Source organism: Somniosus microcephalus, chromosome 17 (genome assembly GCF_052327205.1).
Source record: "Somniosus microcephalus isolate GS21.2 chromosome 17, FLI_Smic_1.0, whole genome shotgun sequence".
NCBI classification, from domain to species: Eukaryota; Metazoa; Chordata; class Chondrichthyes; order Squaliformes; family Somniosidae; genus Somniosus; species Somniosus microcephalus.
In genome coordinates this window covers 14,630,825-14,653,144 of record NC_141003.1, presented here as the reverse complement: position 1 = coordinate 14,653,144, position 22,320 = coordinate 14,630,825, and the positions used below count along the sequence as shown (strand labels likewise).

General features: G+C 46.1%; 1 protein-coding gene across 2 annotated transcripts in view; it reads right to left on the bottom strand.

Annotated features, from left to right (window-relative positions):
• plekhg7 (pleckstrin homology domain containing, family G (with RhoGef domain) member 7) overlaps window positions 1-22,320 on the bottom strand; it is a 286,193-nt gene that overhangs the window by 70,085 nt on the left and 193,788 nt on the right. The window lies entirely within an intron of this gene.

The following is a 22,320-nucleotide window of genomic DNA, read 5'->3' as shown; positions in this document are numbered from 1 at the left end:
TTCTGTTTATCAAACCTGCCTGTTTTCAACTGGAGGACAAGTCCTACTGAGCAATGTTTATCAATATTATTTTCAATAAAACAGGATGATATCTCCCCCCCACACCCCCCCCCCCACACCCTCTGCCTTTGCAGGTCCCTGTCGCTCACCACGCGCTCACCTCAAAGGCAGATGGCATTTCCCAATCACTGGCTCTGCACTGGGCACTGATTCACTGTCCGGTCCTCCCTCCCTATGATGAGACATCTCACCCCTGGCCAGTACTAGCCAACAGGAAACTCAGCTTTGCACTCAAATGTGTGAGGCTAACGGGATTAATATTGTTCTCAATGCGATAAATTGCAGGCAAGAGCCCGAGCCCTAGAAATTCATCTCAGGAAGGGGCATAAACTGGGCGGTATCGGATAGGCCGCCCGTTATACGCAGCGTCTGATATTTAATTTGCAGCCAATAAAGTACTTCTAAAGCATAATCGCTGTTGCAATGTAGGAAACATGGCAGCCAATTTGCGCACAGCAAGATCTGACAAACAGAAATGGGGTAAATGTCCAGATCATCTGTTTTAGGCGTTGACTGAGAGATAAATGTTGGCGCACTTCCTGTCTACACCACTTGAGTTCTTGTTGTCATGTTTATGTCACACTTTCCGTGTTACATTTTTCCATTATAAATTCCTATGCCCACATTCATAATGGAAATGTCGATATGAACTCATCGCCATGAATGCTTTCTGAATTTTTTTCTCCGTAACTAAAAATTCTATTGTCCAAAATAAGATTCAAATAGCATTTTATAAATTCCAAAATATTGCATATTTTACCATAACATGATTAAATTTTCCTGTTGAATTGTCTTTTGTATCTTTTAAAGCTTTCATTAAAGTTTACTTGATGACTTCAGCCTCTCCCAAAATAACCTGGGCTTGGCTTTGATATTTTTGCCCAGAGCTATGCTGATATGAGCTGTATTTGGATTGTGCAGTCTGAGCTGATACAGTGTACCTAATTTCCCAGGATGCGTCAGTACCATTCAGTAAATTATACTGATGGAGTATTTTTCTTCAGTTTGTAGCAATTATTTGACGAAAAGTTAGAAAACAGAGTGAGTACGTGTTTGTGTGAATGAGACAGAGAGAGCGTGAGAGAGAGACAGGGGACCATGGCAGTGTTCTGATTACATGCCCGTGTAGCTTTTATTTTGTGTTGTATAAACTCCAGAAAGTGAAAGAGACTGCGCTCAGAGAGAGGGGAAGAGAGAGATTGGATGGGTGTGAGTGAATGGTGAGGGGAAGAAACAATGTGTATTTCTTCACATAATGTTACTTCAATCTATTACATATTAAAAATGGTGAGTGGTCTCAAGATTTCAACTGCACTCCACAAGCAGGTGAGGCTTTAAACGTAATGTTATGTGACAGATTGAAAACAATGGGATGGCACCTAACGTTACGTGACAGCCTTCAGCACCCTTCCTCCTACCTCCATACATTCAAAAATGTCCGATCATAACAAAAAGGTTAACTTCCCAATTGTTTTGTGAGTTCTAAATGTTTATCCTTACCAAATCCCTGCACAATGGCAAGGTTGTTTAAATTCCTGATCTTTGCCAGAAACAGAAAGCCAGAATGTTGAAAGAATGCATCAACAGGCCCCTGTTTGAAGTGCCCCAAAGTGAACCCCCTGACTCAGTTTGAGGTTCCTGACCTGGAAACGTGGAACGGATCTTGCAATGTGGAATCCCAGACAAATCCACCTAAGAAAATATTTTCAGACTTGCCCTCTCACTGAGTTGGTCAATTGCTGTTTAAGACCAGTGTCAGCTGTGGCTCAGTGGGCAGCACTCTCTAGGTGGGAGGGGCTAGGAGTGAGCCAGGTGTGACTGGTTGCCTAATTGCAGCTGGGTGTTGGAGGGAGTTTTGTAAAAAGTTGGTGGAGGGTTTTGGGGTGTTGTTTTCAGGTTTTAGGGCCTTTTTGGCCCACAAAAAACAGCCTGATGGCTGCTGAGGGGTCCGGAGTGCCGGGCCCCTCAGAGGACAATATTCCCAAGAGGAATTTTATTAGGGAAGAAACTGTGGTGGGAAGGGGAAAAAAAAGGCCCAAAGATTTGGGCCAGGACCTCAGGAGGTTTGGTAAAGAAAATACGGTGGTGGTGCAATGTGAAGATAAGAAGATTCGAGCCTGGGATATAATCCAGGTGGTTCATGAGGACTGTGGTGAGGGAAGCTGTTTTGCCTGCCGACCAAAACCAAATGTGGGATTTGAGGTGACGGTCAGTGGCCGTGAGGAGGTGGAAAAACTGCTGCTCAGTCTGAAAGTTGGGGAGAAATTCTTGGAGGTGACTCTGCTATATTCAGAGGAGGTGGTGGTTTCATTTTTGAACTTGCCTGTGTACATCGAGGACCAAGTGCTGAGCAAAAAGTTGGAGTCGTGGGACATTAAAATCTGTTCTGAAATAAAGAGGAGGTACTATCCGGGAACACGGGTAGCAGACGGAACCCGGTATGAGGTCTTTGCCGTACAGTATGAAGTTCGAGACACTGGAAGGAGTGCAGTACTTTTGTGTGCTGCACGATAACCAAGTAAAGGTGTGTTACTATTGTCTGGGACATGACCATCTCGTAAGAAACTGTCCTGATTTGTATTGTTACAATTGCGGTGAGTCGGGACATATCGCGCGGAGCTGCAAGGTGGAGAGCTGTGAGGTGTGTCGTAAAGGCCCCACCCACTGTGAGTGTGTGGCAGAAGGGAGCGAAATAAGTGATGAGGAGATGGGAGAAGGAGCAGGAGAGGAGTGTGGAACGGCCGGAGGTGCGGTGCAGTCGGAGGACACAGCCGGTAAAATGAAGGAAAAAGGAGCACAGGAAGAGGCAGAGGATGGCGGAGCGGAGATCGAGATGGAGATGGCGGAAAACACGGCGACGGCTGTGGAGGGGAACAAAGACAGCAGCGGGCAGCGAGGGTCGAGTGCAGACTCGAGCCTTAGTGCAGTTCGGCTCCCCCTGGGGAGTCTGGTGTCTGCGGGGGGAGAGGAGGCAGGAGCGGGGTGTGTGGTGGAAGTGAGTGCGCCGGGGAGAGGCGGGGGGTCGGATATTTTGGTGAGCGGGAGGGGGCAGGGCGGGGAGAGGGTGCAAGATGCAGAAGCCTTAAAGGGACAGCAGGTTGGGATCGGCGAGATAGAGACGTCAGAAGGGAACAATTTAGGTGCGCCATTGTCCCATGGAGTGAGGGAACAAGGTGCAAGGGTCAGAGGTGGAGACGTGGTCGAAGGGGGCGGCACAGTGGGAGAAACTGCGATAGCAGGAAGACTCTCTATGGGAGATGAAGTATCTGACGGGGAGCAGGCACAGGGGGTTGCAGAGGAGCTTGAGTGTGAGGAGTTAGAGGGGGACAGAGACATGGAAGTCGGGGATGGGGTGGCATCATGTGGAAAGGGAAAGTTTAGTGAGGGGCAGAAGGAGGGAGAAAGGGCAGCTCCTGGGTCCAAACTTAAGGCAAGGAAGAGGCTGAAACAGCAGGGAGGGGTCAAACAGGAGGCGAAAAAGAGCCGGAGGCTGCAGGAAAAAGTAACAGCTGCCCGAAAAGTTGAGAGGAGCATGAGAGGAGGGAAGAGCCAGAGATTAAATGATGGGGAGATTATTGGGCATACTTCCCTTCTTTGGAGCCATGATTACATTGGTCTCGATTAATGTGAACGGACTGAGGGGTGAGAAGAAATTGCAGCAGTTGTTGCAGGGTTTTAAAGGCACGGACTTGTTGTGTCTGCAAGAAACCTTTTGGGATGAGGATATATTAGAAAGACTTCAGAAGGTTTGGAAGGGAGAGGTGTTTGCAAGTTGTGCAAACAATAACCGTAGAGGGGTGGCTGTTTTGGTGAGTCCGTCCATAGAAGAGAATGTTGCCTTGGTGGACAAGGACACTGAGGGGAGATTTTTATGGCTAAGGGTAAAATTGGAGGGATTTAATTGTGATCTGTTTAATATCTATGCACCGAACGACCATTGCAAGCGTCGCAAGTTTTTTCGGGGGTTATTCACCGGAGCGGCAGAGGTGGAAAATCCTTGTATAGTGGGGGATTTTAATGTATTTTTATCTTGGATGGACATTTCAGCCCAGATGACCTTTAAAGATGATAACTCCAGAGGGATGGTTGTAAAAATGATGGCAAATTTAAATTTGAGAGACTTATGGAGGGACCGGAACCCCATAAAAAGGGAGTTCTCCAGATCAGGTTGGGTGGGTGATGTTTTAAAACAGAGCCGAATAGATTTTGTGTTAATGCGGGACGGGTTAAGTTCGGAGGTGATGGAGATTTATTATAAAAAAAAAATTTTTAGTGATCACTCAGCTTTGATTCTTAGAATTAGGAACAACAGAGTTAAGATCGGTTCAGGGGTGTGGATTTTAAACAATCAATACCTGAAAGAAAGTGCTTATAAAGAAGGGATTATAAATATAATAAAGAATGCTCGGCAGGAACTTTTGTTCTTGAAAGAAAGAAGAGTTTGGTGGGACAATTTCAAATATGAGGTAAAAGTTTTTTCGGAACGTTATGGGAAAAAGAGGGCGGCAGCTAACCGGCATCGAGAAGAGAATATAAACAAAAGCTTTATGGATGTCTGTAAAGCAGTTGACGGAGGGGATAAGGGAGCTGAGACTAAGTTCCGGGTGCTAAAGGAAGAGTGGGAATTATTGCAAGCTGAAAAATGCAAAGGGGCCATTCTCCGTGCAAAGGCTAGAGATGCATTGGAGGGCGAAAGATGCACTAGATATTTTCTAGAGCAAGAGAAGCTGCAACAGAGATTATCGTTAATTGAAGAGTTGAAGGTTGGGGAGAAGATCATTCATGAAAGTGAGGAGATTTTGGAGGCAGCTAGCAGCTTTTATCAAGAGCTATATACAAAAGAAGACATTTCCAATTTGGAGATGGAGAAGGTTACTGCTTTTATTGAAAAGGGTTTAAAGGAGGATGAGAGAAGCATGTGTGATAAAGAAGTAGGATTAGCGGAAATAAAAATAGCAATAAGTGGAATGAAGGGGGGGGAAAGCCCAGGGTCCGATGGACTAAGTGCAGAATTTTATAAGGAGTTTTTTGAGATTTTAAGTCCATTGCTCATAGAAGTTTTTAAGGAAATTAATATTGAGGGAAGCCTGGCCCCATCTATGAGGAGAGGTATCATAAGCTTAGCTTATATAAAAATAAAGGGGATAGACGGGATCTGAAGAATTGGAGGCCCATCACACTATTAAATGTGGATTATAAGATCTTGGCGAGGGTTATGGCAAATCGTTTGAAGGAGGTGTTACCGGAGATAGTTTGGCCCTCTCAGTCCTATGGAGTCATAGGCCGGGACATCGCAGACTCTGTGGTCTCAATCCGAGATGCGATAGAACTCATGGAAGAGAGTGTGAGGGAGGCTTATGTATTAAAGATAGATCAAGAGAAAGCCTTTGATAGGGTCTCTCATGAGTTTTTATTGAAGGTTTTGGAAGCATTTGGTTTCAAGGAAAATTTCATTCAGTGGATAAGGATTTTTTATTCAAACATATTTAGCTGTGTTAAATGTAATGGTTTTTTATCTAAGTATTTTCCAATACAGAGATCAGTGAGACAGGGTTGTCCCCTGTCCCCACTGCTGTACACATTGGTAGCAGAACCATTAGGTTACATGATGTGAAAGAAACAAGGTGTAGTTGGGATTGTGGTACCCAGTTCTGGGCTGGTGTCGGTGATACACCAATATGCAGATGACACAACCTTAACATTGAGAAATGGGGAGTCAGTGAGGAAAGCTATGGAGGCAGTGGAGGAATATTGTAGAGCTTCAGGTGCCAGAGTGAATTATAGTAAGTCCCAATGCCTGGTTGCAGGGAGGGGTAGGGAGGAATGGTTGGGGATATGTCCTTTTAAGGTGGTGGAGGTTTTGGAAGTTCTGGGGGTGCATATGGGGTGCAAGAAAGACAGGGAAGAAGTGGATCGATTAAATTGGGAACCGAAGGTTATGAAAATTAAAAAGATTTTGGGAAGATGGGAAAGAAGGTGGTTGAAAGTGCAAGGAAGAGCGACAGTGGTGTCTGCTCTCCTGCTATCTAAGCTATGGCACTTATTGACGGTGGAGGATATTCCTCAGTGGGCAGAAAAGTCCATCCGAGAGGCTTGTGTGAGGTTTTTATGGGAAGGGAAACCAGCCTTGGTGGCTTACAATACCATCATTGGACAGAGAAATCAGGGAGGACTCAATTTCCCAGATATTGATTTGAAGAAAAAATTCTTTAGAATCAAATGGGTGAAGAGATTTCTTCAGAAGTCAAATACAAGTTTTTGGAAGAGTTGTTTTGAGCATTTTTTAAAACGAAGTGGGATAGGCGGGCAGGGGATATTGTATATGGAATACAATAATATGTTTTTGAAATCGATTAAACTTCTCCCTAGGTTTTATAAGGGGGTTGTAGAGACTTGGGCTCAATTTTTAAAAAGTGTGCAGTTTATGCCCAAGGGGGCTGAGGAATTTTTAGAACAGCCCCTTTTTTGAATAGGTGGGTCAACATCGAAGGAGAGGTTTTATTTAATCAAGCTTTTATAAAAGCTGGGATTATATCTGTGAAAGATGTATTATACGAGGTGATTCCAGGTTGGTTGCCGGAAGCGATAGTGAGGGACATGGTGTGGGAGGAGGATCAAGAGGTAGAAGGAAAAGCAATAGGAATCATGTATGAGAAGATTGTGAGGGCAATGCCACAGGATTGGATGGAAGAAATAAATGCGGAAATCTCCAAAGGAAGTAAAATGCATCCTGCTTTTCCAAGCTTTGTACTGGAGAAAGGGGGAGAGTTGGTCCAATTTGACAACTGTAATACTCGAGATTTCTATGAGGTATTCAGAGAATGGAGATTCAAGACACCTGCTGGTCAGGAGTTTTGGCAGAGTATATACCCACAGCTGGACTTCAACAGGATTTGGAAGGGAGTGTGGGCGAATTTTAAATGCCCAGAATGGATTGAACTGGATTTCAAATTGGCTCATAACCGGATTTTTACCATGACGGTCTTGTGCAAGATTGGAAGAGTGGAGGCGGCAACTTGCCCAATGTGTGGGACACAGGATGAGACTCTGTCCCATTTACTGGTGTTATGTCCGCAGTTAAATGACTTTAAGTACTATGTTCGACAGTTGTGTGAAGCTTTTTTGCTGGGTGGGGACCGAAGAGCGAGAATGGGAATTCCGTGGGACTCAATTTTGAGATGGGGATTGCAGAAGAGTCTGCCAGAGTCTAGCGGAGCGGCAGTTAATTTAATGTTCAGTTTGGCTAGATTCGTGATTGTGCAAAGAAGGAATGCTCTGTTTTTTAAGGGGAGGAGAATCAATCTAAAAGAGTATTTTAAATATAAGCTAAAAGATCATTATAAGGCTCTGTGGATGTTTTATTCAGAAAGGAATTTAAGGACAGTATTTTACAACCAGTTTTTAAAGTACAATCAATTAATATATGTTGCAGGTGACAAATTAAACTTCAGGTTTTGGTGTTAAAAGGTGGTGGCGGAATGGCTGTGCAGAGCGGTGGAATTGATTTGTTTCATACAATGTAATGGTCACGATGTTGTAAATGTTCTTAATGTTCAATAAAGTATAATAAAAAATTTTTTTAAAAAGTGGGTAGCACTCTCGCCTCTGATTCAGAAGTTGTGGGTTCAGATCCCAGTCCAGAGACCTGAACACAAAATCCAGGCTGACACTCCCAGTACAGTACTGAGCGTGAGCTGCACTGTCGGAGGTGCCGTCTTTCGGATGAGATGTTGAACCGAGGCCTTGTCGTCGTTTTCAAGTGGGCATACAAGATCCTATGGCACTATTTCATAGAAGAGCAGGGGAGTTCTCCCCGGTGTCCTGGCCAATATTTATCCCTCAACCAACATCACTAAAACAGATTATCTGGTCATTATCACATTGCTGTTTGTGGGGCATTGTTATGCACAAATTTTCTTCATTGCCATTTTGTTTCTCAGTCACTGAAAATAAGAGTTTGAACAAAATTCAAAAATTGCAGATTTCACAATACATGCTGGACTTTTCTTGTCTGCATTTATTTTTTTTATTTTAAGGCCTCAACCGTTTCCAAAAGCTTAGGCTTGCACTTGATATTTTTGCCCAGAGCTGTGACACTTTGAAATGAATTTGGATTGTGCAGTCTGAGTGACTGCAGTCCCAGGATGCATCTGTACCATTCAGTCAATACTGATGGAATATTTTCCTTCAGCCTCTAGCACTTTTACTCAGTGGATTTTCGTCAAATTAGTTTGAAAAACTAGAGGACAAATTTCAAAATCTTAGCGATAAAGTTTTTATTGTGTTTTTTTTAAAGGCTTGTGCCTATGTGTGTGTGAAAGAGAAAGAGCAAGAGTTTGGGGAAATGACAGCAGTTTGTGTTTTGTGTTCGATGAATTTAAGAAAGTGTATTAAGATGAGGAGGGCAAGAAAGAGTCTTCATGTTAATGTTAATACAGTTTTTTTTTAAAGTTTAAGTTTGAAGCCATCTAATTATCTCACATGTTTTATTGACAGTTAGAAAAGGCCATTGCTTACACCTATGAGACAGAGGCCTAGAAATTCGGTGGGCTGCGCCACCAGTTAGTGCCCAAAGAGGGCACTTAGTGGGTTTAGTGCCACTGGCCATGCCTCCCGTGAAATTTAGCGGGGCTCTAATGGCGGCGCTAGCCGTTAGCGCTGCGCTGCCACCGATGATGTCATCGGTGTGCGCAGCACCCCGCTACCGCCCCGATCGCGAAATTTAGTAGCGCCCCCTGCTGTAACGCCGGTCGCAATTTGCGACCGGTTCAGGGGGGCCTACCTGCGGCGGTAGAGGCGCTGAGATGCGGGGTGGCCATTTTTTTTGCTGGCCGCCTGCCAGCACCTCCTCGCGCAGCCGTCCCCGGCCTCCTGAGCACCCCCCCGCATTGTGCCGGCTGTCTCCCAAGTGCCCGGCACTTCTCCTCGGTGCCGGGCTCTTTTGCCCGCACTCGCGATCTTAGATCGCGCTGCAGCAGGCCCCTCCCCTTTAAGAAGGGGAGGAAGGCCTGCAGTACCGCAGCGCGCCGTGCCGCAGCGTGTGGCGCTGCGGCACGTTGCGCTGCGATCTTCAGTTGCAGCGCCTCAAGACGGATGCGGGGCGCCTCGAATAGTGCTGCGCTTCCGTTTGGGGCACTCAAACTGAATTTCCGGCGGGCGCTTGCGACTCCTTCCGGGGCGGTACTTCCGGCGCCCTGGTGAGACTGGCGCCCCGAATTTCTAGGCCAGAGATTCAAACACCTATCAGAGAGAGGGAGAGTGACGGGTGAGAGGAAAGCACGTATAGAGAGAAGGGCTGAGAGCCAGTTTTTTTCCTCATTCTAAATTGATTTCTTTTTTAAAATCTGAGTTAAATTTTGAAAGTAAATAAAGTCTCCTTGAGAGAAACTGATTTGAATTGAGGGTATCAGGTGAATCAAAGGAGGAAAATTGGTTGAAGGTGAGGAGACCTCTGTCTTCTAACCACACACAATTGGGTAGATTGAGTGGGAGTGGGCGGGATGGGTGGAGGTGCGAGTCAGCAGAGCAGGAGGAGCGGAAGATGAAAGGGGTTGAGTGAGTAGTTCAAACAGAGTGAGAGGACAGGGGTAAGTGTAGTGTATGTAACCTGTACCACCTTAAGAGACTACCTTAAGGTGATGAACTACTTTCTGATGGCTCCTGTATATTGTAGTACCGGTGGTGACCACACCGGTATATAAACCCTGTGGAGCAGTTTGTATTTCAGTTCAGCCCTGACCCTCAATTACTAAAGACCTGTTTAAGTATTCTGTTGTCTGTGTCCAGTTATTCAGCATAACTACATTTGGGAAATCACCGACTCAACAGTGGCGACGAGTCTGATCGTACCTAGTGGCAGAGTTGCATCCAAGGAAGCTTCGTCCTCAGAACGGGCGTCGAAAAGGGGCATCTGCCCTCATCATCCTGCTGAGCACCGCATCGCACGGGAGGCATCGAGAACCCGGTTTGGATTTGCTGGCCACGAAGTCCACCATCAGCAACAGGCAGTGATCATCCCTTCTACGACAGCGACGGGTAAGCCCGATCTAGCGACACAGAGAGAAAGTCGGCCGAGTTGTCAGTGGGAGAAGGGGAGGGAAACCGAAGAAAAGGGCGGAGAACATGACCGCAGCCGGTGAAAAGGGCCGGACTGCAATCGGGCAGAGACGCGCAGCAGCCAGAAAAGCGTTAATGTTCACGAGGACCGCGGGAGCGGCGGGGAACAAGAACAGCAGCGTCAGGGGAAATAAGGACCGCTGGGAGGCGAGAATGGCAACAGCGCGGTAATCGCCATTTTAGTCGGCGGGGGAAGAAGATAAGCGCGGGAAAAGCCGCCAAGCGCGGGAAGCCGCCATTTTGGAAAAATAAATAAAATAAAGGAAACTCAACAAGATGCCAAAAACGGGTAACATCACTGCTTTTGATAGCGATGTAGAAGATTGGGCCACTTATGTGGAACGCGTTGAAGTTTACTGTACAGCGAATGAGGTACCGGCGGATAAGAAAGCACTAACCATATTAAACTCGATGGGTGCGAAGACGTACGGGTTATTAAGGCACCTTGTAACACCAGATAAACCGGTAGGAAAGAGTTTCGCTGAGATTGTTACTATCCTGCAAGAGCATTTAAACCCCACGCCGCTGCTGATAGCGGAACGATTTAAATTTTACAAAAGAATTCAGCTTAAAGAGGAAAGCAACGCTGAATTCTTAATCGAACTGCGCAAGTTATCAAAGTACTGTCAGTTCGGTACAGGACTAGCAGACGCTCTGAGAGATAAGTTCGTGTGTGGGCTACAAAAGGAAGGAACCCAGAAGCGACTGCTAGAGGAAAAGGATCTTACGCTGGACAAAGCTTTCAGCATTGCAGCATCGCACGAGGCAGCAGCACGAGGCACTGCGGAAATGCAGCAAAGGCCATCGGAATTCAGCACCAATGAAATGGCATTGGGTGCAGCAAAGTGTTATCGTTGCGGAAGGACAATGCATGATCAGAACCAGTGCTGGTTCAAAGATAAAGAATGCAGGAAATGTGGCAGACTTGGTCACATAGCGAAAGTATGCCGGCCAGGAAAGAAGACCAGCAACAAAAAGTCGCCGCAGGAGAAGTACAAGAAAGTACACAAGGTGACAGAGAACAGTTCGGATGAACAAAAGACGGATTCAGACTCCAGCAGTAAGGAACTGGGTTGTCTAAAAATACATAATGTGGGTAACACAGCAGACCACCAAACTATCTGGGTCATGCTTCGGATAGCAGGAATCCAAGTGAAGATGGAATTGGACACTGGATCGGCATTGACGGTCATGAATAAGCAAGAGTACAAAAGGTTATTCTCACACATTCCCCTGAGGGATACGGAGATTGTATTGAAAACATACACGGGGCAAAGAGTATACCCCATCGGAAAGATAAAGGTAAAGGTGGTCTACAATGGTAAAGAAAGTCAGGGAATGGACTTGTATGTGTTACCTGAGGGAGGTCCACCACTACTGGGACGGGAATGGATCCGGAGAATAAATATGGACTGGCATTCCTTACAAGCACTAACTGTAGATTCCTGTAAAGAGGACGATGTCAAACCTAAACGACTGTCCAAAATATTGGACAATGCTAAGGAGGTGTTCCAACAGGGACTGGGAACACTGAAAGGAATTACGGCAAACATCAAGGTTGAAGAACATGCAAACCCAAAATTTTTCAAAGCCAGACCGGTACCTTATGCGATACGACCTGCTGTGGAAGCAGAGCTGGAAGGGCTAGAACGTTCAGGAGTACTGTCAAAGGTGGACTGGAGCGAATGGGCCACGCCCATTGTTCCCGTCATGAAGCGTTCGTTGAGCAACAAGCCGGGGGAACCTGGGAAGGTTCGCATCTGTGGCGATTTCAAGATCACTGTTAATCCAGTTCTTCACACGGTGCAATATCCGCTTCCGCGGATTGAGGATATCTTCGCTTCGCTGTCTGGCGGGAAACATTTCACCAAGATAGACCTGGCGCAGGCGTACTTACAGATGGAAGTTGATGAAGCGTCACGCCAGTATCTCACGGTCAACACATATAAGGGCTTATATCGGTATAATAGACTGGTTTTTGGAGTGGCATCGGCTCCAGCGATTTGGCAAAGGGCCATGGAGCAGGTATTACAGGGAATTCCAGGCACACAATGCTACCTGGACAACATTCTGATTACAGGAGATGATGATAAGGAACACCTCGCGAATTTGGAGCAGGTGCTCACCAGATTGAAAGAATATGGACTCAGAGTTAATCGCCAGAAATGTGAATTCTTTCAGAAGCGAATCTCGTACTGCGGTCACGTCATTGACCAGGAGGGGCTTCATAAGTCACCTGACAAGATCGAAGCTGTTGTGAAAGCTCCCGCTCCGGAAAATGTATCCCAGTTGAGGTCGTTCCTTGGGTTGATTAACTATTACCACAAGTTTCTTCCAAATTTATCCACGGTGTTACACCCGCTGAACACTCTTTTGCAAATGGGAGTACCATGGAAGTGGAGCGATGATTGTAAGCGGGCTTTTCAAAAAAGCAAGGCACTGATCACCTCTAAGGAAGTGTTGGCTCACTTTAACCCAACGCTGCCTATTCGTTTAGCTTGTGATGCTTCTCCATATGGTATCGGGGCAGTGCTCTTACATAAGTTGCCAAATGGCTTGGAAAGGCCAGTCGCGTTCGCATCCAGATCATTGACCTCCGCTGAGCGCAACTATGCTCAGATAGATAGGGAGGCTCTCAGCCTCGTGTGGGGAGTTAAGAAATTTAACCATTACCTGCAAGGCCAAAGGTTTACGCTGCTGACAGATCACCAGCCGTTGGTTTCCATCTTTAACCCTAAGAAGGGTGTTCCGGTTATGACGGCGCAGAGGCTTCAGAGGTGGTCCCTTTTCCTAGGGGCACATCAATGTGATATCGAATTCAAAGGTACAAAGCAACATGGTAATGCTGATGGGCTGTCGCGCCTGCCACTACCTACAGCGGAAGAGGCACCGGCAGTTGACCCTGTCGAGATATTTCACTCGACCATCATCGAATGCTTACCAGTCACCAATGCGAGTATTGAGAGACCCGAAACGACCCGACACTGTCTCGGGTCTACGATTTGACAGTGAAGGGATGGCCAACACATGGCGAACCACTGTTACCGGCATTCTCAGCCAGACGAGAGCAGCTGTCCGTCTGTCAAGGAACATTGATGTATGGAACAAGGGTGATTATTCCTCCTAAATTAAGGGAGAGAGTTCTGAAGGAACTGCATGAAGGTCATCTGGGGGGAGTCAAGATGAAAGGCCTTGCTAGGGCTTATGTGTGGTGGCCAGGTATCGACAAACAAATAGAGGATCTGACTAAAAGCTGCTCAGGGTGCCAAAAAGTTCAAAATGCACCTCCAATTGCACCGCTGCATCCGTGGGAATGGCCTTCAACCCCATGGCAACGTGTGCATATCGACTTTGCAGGTCCATTCATGGATTCCATGTTTTTGATAGCGGTAGACGCACATTCTAAATGGCCAGAAGTGATTAAGATGTCGACCACTACCTCTGAAAAGACGATCGCAGTTCTAAGAACCATATTTGCAAGGAATGGGCTGCCGGAACAAATATGTTCAGACAACGGACCACAGTTTGTGTCAGAAGAATTCCAGAAATTCATGAAGAAGAATGGGGTGAAACACTATACATCTGCCCCATATCATCCGGCTACAAATGGGTTGGCCGAGAGATTTGTACAAACGTTCAAAAAGGCGATAAAGGCCATGAGCGAAGACCATATTCCACTACAACACAAGGTGGACAATTTCCTGATGGCATATCGAAACGCCACGCATGCAGTGACAAATCAAAGCCCTGCCATAATGTTCTATAACAGGAGGTTGCGGTCCCGATTGGATTTGTTAAAACCCAATGTGCGTAGGGAAGTCGAAAACAAACAATTCCAGCACGTAAATAACAAGGGCACTCGGAGTTTCAAAATAGGACAACCAGTGTTGGCCAGGGACTACAGGAATGATAAATGGCAATCCGGAACAATTCGTGCCCGACAAGGACCCTTGATGTACACGGTAGACGTTGGTGAGAACGTAATACGACGTCATGCTGACCAACTTGTGGAATCGAGAACAAGGGTCGACCCCATGTCTACGGCAGAGACACCAGTTGAAGAAGTTATTGAGCCTGTAGCATCTACCTCAGACTCGAACGTACATGATGATGTTCAATCCATAGGAGATCAAATGGATGAGTCACCCCAGCAACGAGAACCAGAGACCCCTGAAAGGCGTTATCCGGCCCGGATCAGGAGGCCTCCTCAGAGACTGAATCTTTGAACAGTTTTGTATGAAAGTTGTATATATGTTATCCATGTTATGTTTAAATTGGGGTGTACACTGTTAAGCTAAAAGGGGAGGAATTGTAGTGTATGTAACCTGTACCACCTTAAGAGACTACCTTAAGGTGATGAACTACTTTCTGATGGCTCCTGTATATTGTAGTACCGGTGGTGACCACACCGGTATATAAACCCTGTGGAGCAGTTTGTATTTCAGTTCAGCCCTGACCCTCAGTTACTAAAGACCTGTTTAAGTATTCTGTTGTCTGTGTCCAGTTATTCAGCATAACTACATTTGGGAAATCACAGACTCAACAGTAAGTATGAGTGATGGAGGAGGGGATGGACAGGGAACCACTGAGGGCCGCATATTCCCTGCAACCTCTGTCCACCTCCCAGTTAAAAGGATAAAAAGAAAAGACAGAGCGAGAGAGCAAATAGAATTAAGATGAGATAAGCAGCAAAGAGAAAGAGGAGGTGAGACACAGAGAAAACCAGCAACATAAAGACAGCAGTAAGGGAGCAACCATATTCTGCAACTTACTGTGTGCATTACGGGAGATCAATGAGTAATATATTAAAAATGCTATGTCTGCAGCACATCCTATCAACTTTTTGGATTATAAATTCCTGTGTCCACATTTATAATGGAAACTGTCTGTGTAAACGTGTCATGCTGTAATTGCATCCTCTTGCCAGTTGAGGCACTGCAGCATCTCTACCGGTGGGAGGGTGTTATTACAGTGTGACAAGTTTACCTAGGCAGTGTTCATTATAACAATGGCTTTAGAAATTTATATATTAGAAATAAAATATAAGAATATAAGTACAGAATGTATGGCTATTACATTTGGACAACCTGGTCCAATTATCCCCATGCCCTCTAATCCCCATGCCCTCTAACCTTGCCTCACCTGAAGACTACATTTGGTCTTCTCTCCCAGTTTGCAAATGTACCAATATTGTATTAAAAATCATGTGTGTGTAATATCGTATGGTTGTAATATTCCCGGATTATCACTAATATTGTTAATTGGCCCACGCCAAGGGTTCTAGTTCTAAAATTTCAAGGGCAGGCCTGCCCTGAGCAAAACTTTGAAGCCTCCTGGTTGTTACCCAACAAAGCAAAGAAGGGGAAATCAATTGCTGCATTTCCCAACCACATCAGACACAGCAAAAGCAAATGATAAAATACAAAATATAAAAATTTTAACAGAAAAATACCACTGTTGCCCTCAGCAAAGGAAAAAGAAATGAAGTACCATTTGCGATTAACTGCAACGCTCTCAATGTCATCAGAGTTGCTAGGGCAGAAAGGTAATCTCCTCCAGCCCTACAAGCCTCCGAGATCTCTGCACTCCTCCAATTCTGGCCTCTTGCGCAACCCTGATTTTAATCACTCCACCATTGGCGGCCGTGCCTTCAGCTGCCGAGGCCCCAAGCTCTGTAATTCTCTCCCTAAACCTCTCCGCCTCACTACCTCTCTCTCCTCCTTTAAGGTGTTCCTTGAAGCCTACCTCTTTGACCAAGCTTTTGGTCACTTGCCCTAATATCTCTTATGTGGCTCGGTGTCAAATTTTGTTTGATAACACTCCTGTGAAGCGCCTTGGGATGTTTTACTATGCTAAAAGCGCTATAGAAATGCAAGTTGTTGTTGCCATTGTAAAATCTGAGGTCAGTTCCAAGCATGAGACGAGCTCTGTACTTTGTCCCGAGTCTGGGAATTCTGACCCGCCAGTAGTGGGCACAAAGGGAATGGGTAGCCAGAGGCCACAGTGCCAATTCTGGAAATTTCCACTGCAGGCTTGCCAAATAACAGCTGCCAGCTTCAGTACCCGATCACTTGCCAACTCAATGAGGCTTTCCTCTTTCCAAATTAGCTGCAAGTGTTGGCTTGGTAATGAAGGAGTTCCTGATCCAATTCTCGCCTTTGTTGTTGTCAGATTTTTGGAAAGTACTTGCTCAAGTTCCATTGCTGCTCAGTCAAGTGATGAACAATTGCAGTTTTTCATTCTTGCATGAGATCTTCCCGGGGTGCAAAGGAGCACAGAGATTCCTTCAGGGTTTGTGAAGGCATGTTTGTACATGAATGTCTCAGCCTGGTGTCTAACAGTGAAAACGCCTTTCTCTGAAGTAAAATGCTGAGTAAATTTGGCTGTTTGTCAAACAACAAGCTAACAAAGCAATCCAGTGAGAATGATCAGAATATTTAATAAGGGGAAAATGAGAGGGTGTGGGATTGGAGATAGCCTTCTGACTTGGGTTGGAAATTGGATGGGAGGTAGAAGACAGACAGTGGGGATACAGGTTCTGGGCATCACACTTTAGGAAGAATGTCAAGACCTCAGAGAGGGCACAGAAGATATTTACCAGAATGGTACCAGGGGTGATGGACTTCAGTTATGTGGAGAGACTGGAGAAGCTGAGGTTGTTCTCCTTAAAGCAGAGAAGGAGAATTAATGGAAGCATTAAAAATCATGAGTCTCTCTCGGTCTGTCCGCCTTCTCAGGTCCAAAATATCCCATGGCACTATTCAAAGATCAACCTTAAGAAAATAAGGGAAGAAATTGCAGCAACTGTGGCACAAATCTTCCAGAAATCACCGAATATTGGAGAGGTGCCTGGGGACTGGAAAATCAGATGTTTGGATGTATTAAAAGAAAATATTGAGTGAAATAGTGAGGTAATCCTGCCACTTTATAAATCATTGGTGTGACCACACTTGGAATGCTGTGTACAGTTCTGGTCACCACAGTATGAAAAGGATATTGCAGCTATTGAAAGGATACAGGAAAGAGCAACCATAATGAATGAGGGGATGGAGGGATGGGATTATCAGGAAGGATTATGTAAATTGAGCATGTTCTCACTGGAAAAGAGACGGTTGGGAGGTGATATGATTGTTGTGTTTTGGATTCTAAAGGGACTGGATAATGTAGACCATGAGAAGCTGTTTCACCTTGTCCAAAACAGTAGACCCAGAGGACACGGCCTGCGCTTGAAGGATGGTAAATTCAAAACTAATCCGTGGAAACATTATATCAGTGAGCGAGCGGTCAATCTATGGAACAGGCTCCCTAGGGAGACGGTGCAAACAGTTAATATTGATTCATTCAAATGGAAATAAGAGAGATTTTTTTCAGAAAATAATATTTTGGGATAAAGTATATGAGTAATTTGAGACATGACGTGTGGTGAGTGTAGCATGCTTGGAGGAACAGGAGGCTTTAGACATATGGGCCTAGAAATTGACTATAGCCCCGTTTGGGGCACCAGCCTCGCCAGGGCGCCGGAAGTACCGCCCCGGAAGGAGTCACGGCCGCCCACTGCAAATTCAGTTTCAGCGCCCCAGACGGAAGCGCGGCGCTACTCGAGGCGCCCCGCATCCCTCTTGGGGTGTTGCAACTGAAAATCGCAGCGCAACAGCGCGCTGCGGTACTGCAGGCCTTGCTCCCCTTCTTAAAGGAGAGGGGCCTGCTGCAGCGCGCTCGAAGGGCGCGAGTGCCGGCAAAAGAGCCCGGCACCGAGGAGAAGTGCCGGGCTCTTGGGACACAGCCGGCACTCCGCGGGGGGGCTCAGGAGGCCGGGGACGGCGGTGCGGAGAGGTGTGTTTGCGACCGGCGTTAAAGCAGGGGGCGCTACTAAATTTCGCGATCGGGGCGGTAGCGGGGCGCTGCGCACACCGATGACGTCACCGGTGGCGGCGCAGCACTAACGGCTAGCGCCGCCATTAGCATACCACTAAATTTAGCGGGAGGCGTGGCCAGTGACGTCCAACCCACTAAGTGCCCTCTTAAGGCGCTAATGGGTGGCGCAGCCCACTGAATTTCTAGGCCATGGTTTCCAAAGCTCTCCACCACTGGGGTTTTCCTCGCCTCATGTCTGGGTCTGTTGCACAGGACGGGAGGAAAAAGAGTGGGAGAGCTATAGTAATAGGGGATTCTATTGTAAGGGGAATAGATAGGCGTTTCTGCGGCCGCAAACAAGATTCCAGAATGGTATGTTGCCTCCCTGGTGCAAGGGTCAAGGAGCAATCTCTATCAATGAGTCTACAACAGACCCAGACATGAGGCGAGGAAAACCCCAGTGGTGGATTCAAATTCCTGGGACATTGGAACCGGTTCTGGGGGAGGTGGGACCAGTACAAACTGGACAGTTTGCACCTGGGCAGGACCGGGACCGATGTCCTAGGGGGAGTGTTTGCTAGTGCTCTGGGGGAGGGTTTAAACTAAAATGGCAGGAGGTTGGGAACCTGAGCGGGGAGACAGAGGAAAGGGAAACAAGGATAGAAGCAAAAGACAGGGAGGAGAAAAACAAAGGTGGCAGTCAGAGAAATCAAGGGTTTAAATCAAACATGGCCACAGTAAATAATAATTCTAAAAGGTCTAAGAGCGTTAAAAAAACAAGCCTGAAGGCTTTGTGTCTTAATGCGAGGCGCATTCGTAATAAGGTGGATGAATTAGCTGCGCAAATAGAGGTAAACGAATATGATATCATTGGGATTACGGAAACATGGCTCCAGGGTGACCAAGGCTGGGAACTCAACATCCACGGGTATTCAATATTCAGGAAAGATAGGCAAAAAGGAAAAGGAGGTGGGGTAGCATTGCTGGTTAAAAAGGGGATTAACACAATTGTAAGGAAGGATATTAGCTCTGATGATGTGGCATCTGTATGGGTAGAACTGAGAAATACCAAGGAGCAGAAAACATTAGTGGGAGTGGTATATAGTAATGCGGAGGTCGGGATGGCGTTAAAAGGGAAATTAGAGAAGCCTGCAATAAGGGCACAGCAGTTATCATGGGTGACTTTAATCTACATATAGGTTGGTCTAACCAAATTAGTAACAATAATGTGGAGGAGGAATTCCTGGAGTGTATACGGAATGGTTTCCGGGACCAATATGTCAAGGAACCAACTAGAGATCAGGCCATCTTAGACTGGGTATTATGTAATGAAAAAGGAATAATTATCAATCTTGTTGTGCGAGGCCCCTTGGGTCGGAGTGATCATAACATGATAGAATTCTTCGTTAACATGGAGAGTGAAGTAGTTGACTCAGAGACTAGGGTCCTGAATTTAAATAAAGGAAACTACGATGGTATGAGGCGCGAATTGGGTAGGATTGATTGGGGAATGTCACTCAAAGGGTTGACGGTGGATAGGCAATGGCAAACATTCAAAGATCGCATGGATGGACTACAGAATTTGTTCATCCCAGTTTGGCATAAAAATAAAACAAAAAAGGTGACTCAACCGTGGCTAACAAGGGAAATTAGGGATAGCATAAGATCCAAGGTGAGGACATATAAATTGGCCAGAAAAAGCAGTAAACCTGAGGATTGGGAGCAGTTTAGGATTCAGCAAAGGAGGACAAAGGGATTAATTAAGAGGGGGAAAATAGAGTATGAGAGTAAGCTTTCAGGGAACATAAAAACTGACTGTAAAAGCTTTTATAGATATGTGAAGAGAAAAAGATTGGTGAAGTCAAGCGTAGGTCCCTTGCAGTCAGAATCAGGGGAATTTATAATGGGGAACAAAGAAATGGCAGCCCAATTAAATACATACTTTGGTTCTGTCTTCACAAAGGAGGACACAAATAACCTCCCAGAGATGTTGGGGAACATAGGGTCTAATGAGAGGGAGGAACTGAATGAAATCAGTATTTGTAGGGAAATGGTGTTAGGGAAACTGATGGGATTGAAGGCTGATAAATCCCCAGGGCCTGATAATCTACATCCTAGGGAACTTAAGGAAGTGGCCCTAGAAATAGTAGATGCATTGCTGGTCATCTTCCAAAATTCGATAGACTCTGGAACAGTACCCATGGATCGGAGGGTAGCCAATGTTACCCCACTATTCAAAAAAGGTGGTAGAGAGAAAACGGGGAATTTTGGACCGACATTGGTAGTGGAAAAAATGCTACAGTCCATTATAAAAGATGTAATAGCAGAGCACTTGGAAAACTGTGACAGGATCGGACAAAGTCAACATGGATTTACAAAAAGTAAATCGTGCTTCACTAATCTACTGGAATTTTTTGAGGATGTTAACTGGTAAAATAGATAAGGGAGAACCAGTGGATGTGGTGTATTTGGACTTTCAGAAGGCTTTCGATAAGGTCCCGCATAAGAGATTAGCGTGTAAAGTTAAGGCACATGGGATTGGGGGCAAGGTATTGACTTGGATAGAGAACTGGTTGGCAGACAGAAAGCAAAGAGTTGGAATAAACGGGTCGTTTTCTGAGGCAGGCAGTGACTAGTGGGGTACCGCAGGGATCGGTGCTCAGACCCCAGCTATTCACAATATATATTAATGATCTAGACGAGGGAACTAGATGTAATATCTCCAAATTTGCAGATGACACAAAGCTGGGTGGGCGTGTGTGCTGTGAGGAGGATGCCGAGAAACTCCAGTATGATTTGGACAGGTTGGGTGATTGGGCAGAAGCATGGCAGATGCAATATAATGTGGATAAATGCGAGGTTATCCACTTTGGTGTCAAAAACAGGAAGGCAGATTATTATCTGAATGGCAATAAATTGGGAGAAGGGGAAGTGCAACGAGACCTGGGTGTCCTTGTGCACCAGTCGCTGAAGGTAAGCATGCAGGTGCAGCAAGCGGTTAAGAAGGCAAATGGTATGTTGGCCTTTGTAGCGAGAGGGTTCAAGTACAGGAACAAGGATGTCTTGCTGCAGTTGTACAGGGCCTTGGTGAGACCACATCTTGAGTATTGTGTGCAGTTTTGGTCGCCTTATCTGAGGAAGGATGTTCCTGCCATGGAGGGAGTGCAGCGAAGGTTCACCAGGCTGATACCTGGGATGGCAGGAATGACGTATGAGGAGAGATTGGGTCGATTGGGCTTATATTTGCTGGAGTTTGGAAGAATGAGAGGGGATCTCATTGAAACTTATAAAATTCTAACAGGACTAGACAGACTAGATGCAGGAAGGATGTTCCCGATGGTCGGGGAGTCCCGAACCAGGGGTCACATAAGGGCTAAGCCATTTAGGACAGAGATGAGGAGGAATTTCTTCACCCAGAGAGTGGTGAACCTGTGGAATTCTCTACCACACAAGGCAGTTGAGGCCAATTCATTAAATATATTCAAGAAGGAGTTAGATATATTTCTTAAGGCTAAAGGGATCAAGGGATATGGGGAGAAGGCAGAGGCAGGGACAGGGTACTGAATTTGGATGATCAGCCATGATCTCATTGAATGGCGGAGCAGGCTCGAGGGGCTGAATGGCCTACTCCTGCTCCTATCTTCTATGTTTGTATTTCCTCCTCACCAACATCTGGGGACTTGTGCCAAAATTGGGAGAGCTGTCCCACAGACTAGTCAAGCAACAGCCTGACATAGTCATACTCACAGAATCATACCTTTCAGCCAATGTCCCAAACTCCTCCATCACCATCCCTGGGTATGTCCTGTCCCACCAGCAGGACAGACCCACCAGGGGTGGCGGCACAGTGGTATACAGTCGGGAAGGAGTGGCCCTGGGAGTCCTCAACATTGACTCCGGACCCCATGAAGACTCATGGCTTCAGGTCAAGCATGGACAAGGAAACCTCCTGCTGATTACCACCTACCGCCCTCGCTCAGCTGATGAATCAGTACTCCTCCATGTTGAACACCACTTGGAAGAGTACTGAGAGTAGCAAGGGCACAGAATGTACTCTGGGTGGGGTACTTCAATGTCCATCACCAAGAGTGGCTCGGTAGCACCACTACTGACTGAGCTAGCCGAGTCCTGAAGGACATAGCCGCCAGTCTGGGCCTGCGACAGGTGGTGAGAGAACCAACATGAGGGAAAAACCTATTTGACCTCATCCTCACCAATTTACCTGTCGCAGATGCATCAGTCCATAACAGTATTGGTAGCAGTGACCATCGCACAGTCATTGTGGAGACG